Source organism: Loxodonta africana, chromosome 6 (assembly GCF_030014295.1).
Source record: "Loxodonta africana isolate mLoxAfr1 chromosome 6, mLoxAfr1.hap2, whole genome shotgun sequence".
NCBI lineage: Eukaryota > Metazoa > Chordata > Mammalia > Proboscidea > Elephantidae > Loxodonta > Loxodonta africana.
In genome coordinates, this window is record NC_087347.1 from 67767766 (window position 1) to 67777702 (window position 9937).

Sequence of the window (9937 nt, forward strand, 5' to 3'; positions counted from 1 at the left end):
AATCATATAATAAAATCTTTTGAGGGTAAAAATTTAAAGAGTGAAATGTAAGGGGGCGTATTTTATCCACTGTGAATAGCCTCTAACAGATATTATTCTAACGATGCCAGAAAGCTACCTTTCTTTGTATTAAGTATTAAGCAAACCTACACACAAACAAGCTGTTGGTAAACAGGGTCAGTTGGAAATGCAAGTCAAAGTACGAAACGACTTATCCAGCAAGCTCAGAAAGGCTAAAATGCCCATCTGCTCAAAAGTGTCCTCTCTGGCAGCTGAGAGACCTGCCTATGATTCATGTAATGGAAGCTCCAGAAGGTGCTTCCTAAAATGCATACTTATTCATTGCTATTACTCTCGAAGAAGAATCTCATCACATCCTGGCCTGAGTTATCTGAATAAATGAGAATATTACCCCCCTCCAAAAAGAAAGATGTATTTTGGTGAAAAAAATGGGATATAAAGTGTAATGGTTTGAATTGTGTCCCCCCAAAACATGTGTCACTTGGCTAGGCCATGATACCCAGTAGTGTGTGATTGTCTACCATTTTGTCATCTCATGTGATTATACTATGTGTTGTAAATCCTACCTTTATGATGTTAATGAGGCAGGATTAGAGACAGTTATGTTAATGAGGGAAGACCCAATCTACAAGATTAGGTTGTGTTTTAAGCCAGTCTCTTTTGAGATATAAAAGAGAAAGGCTATCAGAGAGACATGGGGACCTCATTATCACCAAGCAAGAAGAGCTGGGAACACAGCTTCTAGACCAGGGGAAGATTGATGACAAGGACCTTCCTCCAGAGCCGACAAAGAGCAAGTGTTCACCTGGGCTGGCACCCTGAATTTGGACTTCAGGCCTACTACGCTATGAGAGAATAAACGTCTGTTTGTTAAAGCCATCCACTTGCACTATTTCTGTTATAGCAACACTAGCTGACTAAGATGTGAGGGAACCTGAGAGATTTGTATGTTGTGCTCCACTTAGGGTGGTGATTGGGGAAATGTAGGACAGGAAAGAAAAAATACTCAAACATCAGGGTGAAGAAACCCAGTGTCAGCTTTGATTTTCATTTTCACTCTCTGAATTTCCTACTGATTCAAGACATATACATGGGGAGTCCACTGAGAGGAAGAGGCCACAATTAAAATATGTCTATGTGACAATTTTTGTTATCCATTTAGAGGACTGCACTGGGTTTAATAGTGTCCTCCCAAAATTCATGTCCACCTGTAACCTCAGAATGTGAGGCCTTTGCAGATGTAATTAGTTAAGATAAGGTCATACTGGATTTTAGTGGGCCCTAAATTCAATAACTTGTATCCTTATAAGAAGGCTGTGGAAGACCCAGAGACACAGAAGGGACTGACGGGAAAAGGCCATGTAAAAGCAGAGACACATATTACCAATAATCAGAAATGAAAAAGAAGTCATCACTTCTGATCCCATGGATATTAAAAGGATAATAAGGGAATACCGTGAACAGCTATGCCCACAAATTCAGTAACTGAGATGAAATCATTCAATTCTTTGAAAGATACAAACCACCAACACTCATACAAGGATAATGTTGTTAGGTGCAATCAAATCGGTTCCAACTCATAGCAACGCTATGGACAACAGAACAATACACTTCCCAGTCCCACAGAATCCTCATGATCATTGCTATGTTTGAGCCTGTTGTTGTAGCCAGTGTCGGTCCATCTCGTTGAGGGTTTTCCTCTTCTTCACTGACCCTCTACCAAGCATGATGTCCTTCTCCAGGGTCTGATCCCTCCTGATAACATGTCCAAAGTGCTTTAGACAAGGTCTCACCATCCGTGCTTCCAAGGAGCATTTCTGGCTGCACATCTTCCAAGACAGATTGTTCTTCTAGAAATTTTAAATAACCCTATGTCTATTAAGGAAATTAACAATTAGTTAATTACCTACCAAGAAAGAAAGCAATAGGCCTACATGGTTTCACTGGTGAACCTCAATGAAACATTTAAAGAAGAAATAATAAAATTTCTCCACAGTCTCCTTCATAAAATAGAAATAAACACTTCTTAACTCATTCTATGATGTCAGCATTACCTTAATACTAAAGCCAGATAAAGATAGTACAAGAAAGGAAAACTATAGAGGCAGGGCCAAAATGGCTGAATAGACAGACGCTTCAGCAGGCCCTCTTACAACAAAGACCTAAAAAAACAAGTGAAGTGAGTGTATTTATGACAAGCTAGGAGTCCTGAACATCAAAGGCAAGGTTAGAAAATGAACCGAGGGGCAGGGGGAGGAAGAGAATTCAGAAGCAGAGAGGAGTTACTGGACCTGAATCGCCAGGAACCCTCAGACACCAATCCCAGGAGCAACTGCGCCGGGCTGGCACTAGCATTCAGCCGCAGTTTCCTCAGGGAGAAGCAGCCAGCCAAACAGCCTACTCACACCTCCAGAACCAGAGAAGAATGGTGCTCTCGGCAAAAGCTGAGTACTTGAGTATATTTTACCATGCCCCCTGGCTTCAGAAGCTTTTGACTTCCCTGGGCCTGAGATAGAGCCCTGTTGAGCACCTAGAGCCATCCTCCAGGCCCTGGAAAAGCAATAGATTTGTAATTGGGGGAAAAAATAATTTGCCACCTCCGCTAACCGGGGGATCTCAGGACAGAAGTAGCACCTATCCAGGCATAAACAGTCCATGCACTTTGAATACCTTTCCCCTCTTCAGAGACTTGTGTGGGCCTATTTCAGGAGAATAGGCCCTTGTTGGCAGACTGCAACTGTTTGAGCTGTGCGGTAGAAAGGTGTGTGTTTGATGTTTGACACCATTTTGCTTATTAAATGGGGTCCTCACCTACCCACATCAGGGGCCTACAGACTGGTGGCTCTATGCAGGTTGCCCAGCCACTCGTGACAGGGGTCCAGAGATAACTGGTACCTCCCAATCCTTACAACCAAAAACACTGGGAGCCCATGGTCCACCTGCAGAACCCACCCACCTGTATGCTCTAGGGAAGAGGGACATGCTTTCCTCAGAGATACTAGGGGGAAGATTCCCAGCCCCCTGCCTTGTTCAGAGTGTGACCCCCTGCTGCAACCAGATACTGGTACCTACACCAATCCCTGTTGCCCCTCTAACACTGTAGGGCAGAGCCTGTACCACACACTTAATGAGCAATTACCTGGGCACCTGATCTGAATTCATACAAGAAAAGTGAATGGACTCCTAAACTAATATACCTGATAACAGCTCTAGCCATCTGGGGACAGGACGTCAGAGCTCCAAAGACAAAAATAATCAAGTTAGCTCACTCAAGCAACCCATTTGGGCGTACCAAAACAAAACAAAGCAAGAAGCTGTGATACGGTAATCAAACATAAACTAATACAATAACATAGATGGCTCGGAGACAACAGTCAATATCAAGTCACATAAAGAAACAGACCACGATAGCCTCAACAAGTTCTCAAAAGAAAGAACCAAGGGATCTTCTAGATGAAAGTGCCTTCCTGGAATTATTGGATGCAGAATACAAAAGATTAATATACAGAACCCTTTAAGACATCAGGAAGGAAATCAGGGAATACGCAGAACAAGCTAAGGAACACGCAGATAAAACAGCTGAAGAAATTAAAAAGGTTATTCAGGAACATAATGAAAAATTTAATAAGCTGGAAAAATTCATACACAGCAATCAGAAATTCAGATTAACAATAAAATTACAGAATTAGACAACTCAATAGAAGGTCGGAGGACAAGAATTGAGCAAGTGGAAGGCAGAATTTGTGAACTTGAAGATAAAGCACTTGGCACCAATATTTTTCAAGAAAAATCAGATAAAAGATTAAAAAAAAAAAATGAAGAAACCCAAAGAATCATGTGGGACTCTATCAAGAGAAATAACCTATGAGTGATTGGAGTACCAGAACAGGGAGGGATAACAGAAAGTACAGAGAGAATTGTTGAAGATTTGTTGGCAGAAAACTTCCCTGATATTGTGAAAGATGAGAAGATCTCGTATCCAAGATCATCATCAAACTCCACATAAGGTAGACCTTAAAAGAAAGTCACCAAGACATATTATAATCAAACTTGCCAAAACCAAAGATAAAGACAGACTTTTAAGAGCAGCTAGGGATAAATGAAAGTCACCTACAAAGGAGAGCCAATAAGTTCGGACTACTCGGCAGAAACCGTGCAGGCAAGAAGGCAATGGGATGACTTATATAAAACATTGAAGGAAAAAATATTGTCAGCCAAAAATCATATATCCAGCAAAACTGTCTCTCAAATATGAAAGCGAAATTAGGACATTTCCAGATAGAAGTTTAGGGAATTTATAAAAACCAAACCAAAACTACAAAAAATACTGAAGGGAGTTCTCTGGTTAGAAAATCAATAATATCAGATATCAACCCAAGACTAGAACACAGGACAGAGCAATCAGATGCCAACCCACACAGGGAAATCACAAAAATAAATCAAGATCAGAAAAACGCTCAAAACAGAGAAACAGCGATGTCATCATGTAAAAGAAGACAACATTAAAACAATAAAGAGGGACTAAGAAACATTTTTTTTTAAGAAACATAGATATTTCATATGGAGAGGAAGACAAGGCAATATAAAGAAATAAAAGTTAGGTTTAAATTTAGAAAAATAAAGGTAAATATTAAGGTAACCACAATGGAGACTAACGATTCAATTCATAAAAATAAAATACAAGAAAAAAATAGAGACTCAGCAGAAACAAAATCAACAACAAAGAATAAGAGGAAAGGGCAATGTGTAAAGATAAACTACTCAGCACAAAAATTAAGTAGGAAAAACTGTCAACACACCAAAAGGACATCAAAATGACAGCACTAAACTCATACCTATCAATAATTATGCTGATGTAAATGACCAAAATGCACCAATAAAGAGAGAGTGGCAGAAGGGATTTAAAAAAAAAAAACTCTGTCTATATACTGCCTGCAAGAGACACACCTTAAAGACACAAACAAACAAAAACTCAAAGGATGGAAAAAAGGGTATCAAGCAACAACAATCAAAAAAGAGCAGGAGGGCAGGGGTCTGGGGACCATGGTTTTAGGAGACATCTAAGTCAATTGGCATAATAAAATCTATTAAGAAAACATTCTGCATCCCACTTTGAAGAGTGGCATCTGGGGTCTTAAACGCTAGCAAGCAGCCATCTAAGATGCATCAGTTGGTCTCAACCCACCTAGATCAAAGGAGAATGAAGAACAACAAGGACACAAGGTGATTGTGAGCCCAAGAGACAGAAAGGGCCACATGAACCAGAGACTACATCATCCTGAGACCAGACGAATTAGAAGGTGCCCGGCTATAACCGATGACTGCTTTGACAGGGAACACAACAGAGAACCCCTGAGGGAGCAGGGGAACAGTGGGATGCAGACCCCAAATTCTCATAAGACCAGACTTAATGGTCTGAAACTAGAAGGACCCCGGTGGTCATGGCCCCCAGACCTTCTGTTGGCCCGGGACAGGAACCATTCCCTAAGCCAACTCTTCAGACATGGATTGGACTGGACAGTGGGTTGGAGAGGGATGCTGGTGATGAGTGAGCTTCTTGGATCAGGTGGACACTTGAGACTATGTTGGCATCTCCTGCCTGGAGGGGAGATGAGAGGGTGTAGGGGGTTAGAAGCTGACGAAATGGACATGAAAAGAGAGTGGAGGGAGAGAGCGGGCTGTCTCATTAGGGGGACAGTGATTGGGAGTGTGTAGCAAGGTGTTGGGCTAGCAAGGTGTATATGGGTTTTTGTGTGAGAGACTGACTTGATTTGTAATTTTTCACTTAAAGCACAATAAAAAATATGAAAAAAAAGCAGAAGTGGCAATATTAATTTCTGACAAAATAGACTTTAAAGTTAAATGCACCACAAAGGATAGGGAATGTAATGATTAAAGGGACAGTATACCAGGAGGATATAACCATACTAAATATTTATGTACCCAGTGACAGGGCTGCAAGATACATAAAACAAACTCTTAACAGCACTGAAAAGTGAGATAGTTCACAATTATAGTAGGAGACATCAACACACCACTTTCAGTGAAGGACAGAACATCCAGAAAGAAGCTCAGTAAAGACACGGGAGATCTAACTGCCACAATCAACCAACTTGACCTCACAGACATATACAGAACCTGCCACCCAAGAGCAGCCAAGTATACTTTCTTTTCTAGTGAACATGGAACATTATTTAGAATTGACCACATATTAGGTCATAAAGCAAACCTTAGCAGGATCCAAAACATCGAAATATTACAGAGCACCTTCTCTGACCGTAAGACCATAAAAGTAGTAACCAAAGACAGAAAAATCAGAAAAGAAATCAAACACTTGGAAACTGAACAATACCCTTCTGAAAAACGACTGGGTTATAGAAGACACTGAGGATGGAATAAAGAAATTCATAAAATCCAATGAGAATGAAAACACTTCCCATCAGAACCTTTGAGACACATCGAAAGCAGTGCTCAGAGGTCCATTTATATCAACAAATGCACACATCCAGAAAGAAGAAAGAGCCAAAATCAAAGAATTATCCCTACAACTTGAACAAATAGAGAGCAACAAAAGAAACCCTCAGGCACCAGAAGAAAGTAAATAATAAAAATTAGAGCAGAATTAAATGAAATAGAGAACAGAAAAACAATTGAAAGAGTTAACAAGACCAAAAGCTAGTTCTTTGAAAAAATTAACGAGATTGATGAACCATTGGCCAAAAACGGGTGAGGAAGCAAATGACCCAAATAAGAAATGAGATGGGCGATATCACAACAGACCCAACTGAAATTAAAAAAAGTCATATCAGATTACTATGAAAAACTAACAAATTTGAAAAGCTAGAAGAAATGGATGAATTTCTAGAAACACAGTAAACTAATACAAACAGAGGTAGAACAACTAAATAAACCCATAACAAAAGAAGAGATTGAAAAGCTAATTTAAAAACTCCCAGAAAAAAAAGAAAAACCCTTGCCTGGATGGCTTCACTGCAGGGTTCTACCAAACTTTCAGAGAAAAGTTAACACCACTACTACTAAAGGTATTTCAGAGCTTAGAAAAGGATGGAATACTTCCAAACTCACTCTATGAAGCCAGCATATCCCTGATACCAAAACCAGGTAAAGACACCACAAAAAAGAAAATTACAGACCTATATCATGGGTTTTTATCCCTCATGAACTTAGATGCAAAAATCCTCAACAACATTCTAACCAGTAAAGTTCAACAACGTATCAAAAAAAAAATTTCACTGTGACCAAGTGGGATTCATACCAGGTATGCAGTGATGGTTCAACATTAGAAAAACAATTAATGTAATCCATCATATAAATAAAACAAAAGACAAGAACACATGATCTTATCAGTTGATGCAGAAAAGGCATTTGACAAAGTTCAACACCCATTCATGATAAAAACTCTCAGCAAAATAGGAATAGAAGAAAAATTCCTCAACATAATAAAGGGCATTTTTACAAAGCCAATAGCCAACATTATCCTAAATGGAGAGAATCTGAAAGCATTCCACTTGAGAACAGGAACCAGACAAGGATGCCCTTTATTACCACCCTTATTCAACATTGTGCTGGAGGTCCTAGCCAGAGCAATTAGGCTAGATAAAGATCTAAAGAGCACCCAGATTGGTAAGGCAGAAGTTAAAGTATCTCTATTTGCAGATGACATGATCTTATACACAGAAAACCCTAGAGAACCCTCAAGAAAACCACTGAAACTAATAGAAGAGTTCAGCAGATATCATGATACAAGATAAAAAATCAGTTGGATTCCTCTACACCAACAAAAAAAACATCGAAGAGGAAATCACCAAATCAATACCATTTACAGTAATGCCGAAGAAGATAAAATACTTAGGAAAAAATCTTACCAGAGGTGTAAAAGACCTTCACAAAGAAAACTACAAGACACTACTGCAAGAAACCAAGAGACCTACAGGAGTGGAAAAACATACCTTGCTCATGGAGAAGAGTTAACATTGTAAAAATGTCTATTCTACCAAAAGTGAGCTATAGATACAGTGCAATTCCGATCCAAATTCCAACAGCATTTTTTAATGAGATGGAGAAACAAATCACCAACTTAAAATGGAAGGGAAAGAGGCCCCAGATAAGTCAAACATTACTGAAAAAGAACAAAGTGGGAGTCCTGCCTGTACCTGATTTTAGAACCTGTTATACTGCCACAGTAGTCAAAACCCCCAGGTACTGGTACAACAACAGATACACAGACCAATGGAACACAATTGAGAATCCAGACATAAATCCATCCACAAATAAGCAGCTGATATTTGACAAAGGCCCAAAGTCAGTTAAATGGGGAAAACAGTCTCTTTAACAGATGGTGCTGTCATAACTGGATATCCATCTGCAAAAAGTGAAACAAGACCCATACCTCACACCATGCACAAAAACTAACTCAAAATGGATCAAAGACCTAAATATAAAATCTAAAACTATTATGGAAGGAAAAGTAGGGACAATGCTAGGAGCCCTAATCCATGGCATAAACAGTATACAAACATTAGTAACAATCCACAAACATCAGAACAGAAACTAGACAACTAGGAGCTCCTAAAAATCAAACACCTATGTTCATCCAAAGACTTCACCAAAAGAGTAAAAAGATTTCCTACAGACTGGGAAAAAGCTTTTAGCTATGACATTTCCAATCAGCATCTGATCTCTAAAATCTACATGATACTGCAAAAACTCAACTACAAAAGGGCAAATAACCCAATTTAAAAATGGGCAAAGGATATGAACAGGCACTTCAGTAAAGAAGACATTTGGGTAGCTAACAGATACATGCAGAAATGCTCACAATCATTAGCCATTAGAGAAATGCAAATCAAAACTACAATGAGATTCCATCTCACTCCAACAAGGCTGGCATTAATCCAAAAAACACCAAATAATAAATGCTGGAGAGGTTGTGGAGAGACTGGAACACTTATACACTGCTGGTGGGACTGTCAAATGGTGCAACCACTTTGGAAATTGATTTGGCACTTCCTTAAAAAGCTAGAAATAGAACTACCATAATATCCAGCAATCCCACTCCTTGGAATATATCCTAGAGAAATAAGAGCCTTTACACAGACAGATACATGCACACCCATGTTCACTGTAGGAATGTTTACAGTAGCAGAAAGATGGAGGCAAGCAAGATGCCCATCAACGGATGAATGGATAAATAAATTATGGTATATTCACACAATGGAATACTATGCATTGATAAAGAACAGTGATGAATCTGAAATATTTCATAACATGGAGGAATCTGGAAGGCATGCTGAGTGAAATTAGTTGCAAAAGGACAAATATTATATAAGACCAGTATTATAGGAACTCAAGAAATAGTTTAAACAGAGAAGAAAATATTCTTTGATGGTTACAAGAGGTGGGAGGGAGGCAGGGGAAGGGGTATTCACTAATTATATAGTAGACAAGAACTATTTTAGGTGAAGGGAAAAACAACACACAATACAGGAGAGGTCAGCACAACCAGACTAATCCAAAAGCAAAGAAGCTTCCCGATTAAACTGAATGCTTTCAAGGCCAGCGTAGCAAGGGCGGAGGTTTGGGGACCATGGTTTCAGGGACCATGTAAGTCAACTGGCATATTAAAGTCTATTAAGAAAACATTCTGCACCCCACTTTGGAGAGGGGTCTCTGGGGTCTTAAAAACACTAGCACGCAGCCATCTAAGATGCATCAATTGGTCTCAACCCACTTGGAGCAGAGGACAATGAAGAACACAAAAGGTAAAATGTAATTATGAGCCCAAGAGGCAGAAAGGGCCACATAAATCAGAGCCTACATCAGCCTGAGTCCAGAAGAACTAGATGGTGTCCGGCTACAACCGATGACTGCCCTAACAGGGAACACAACAGAGAAC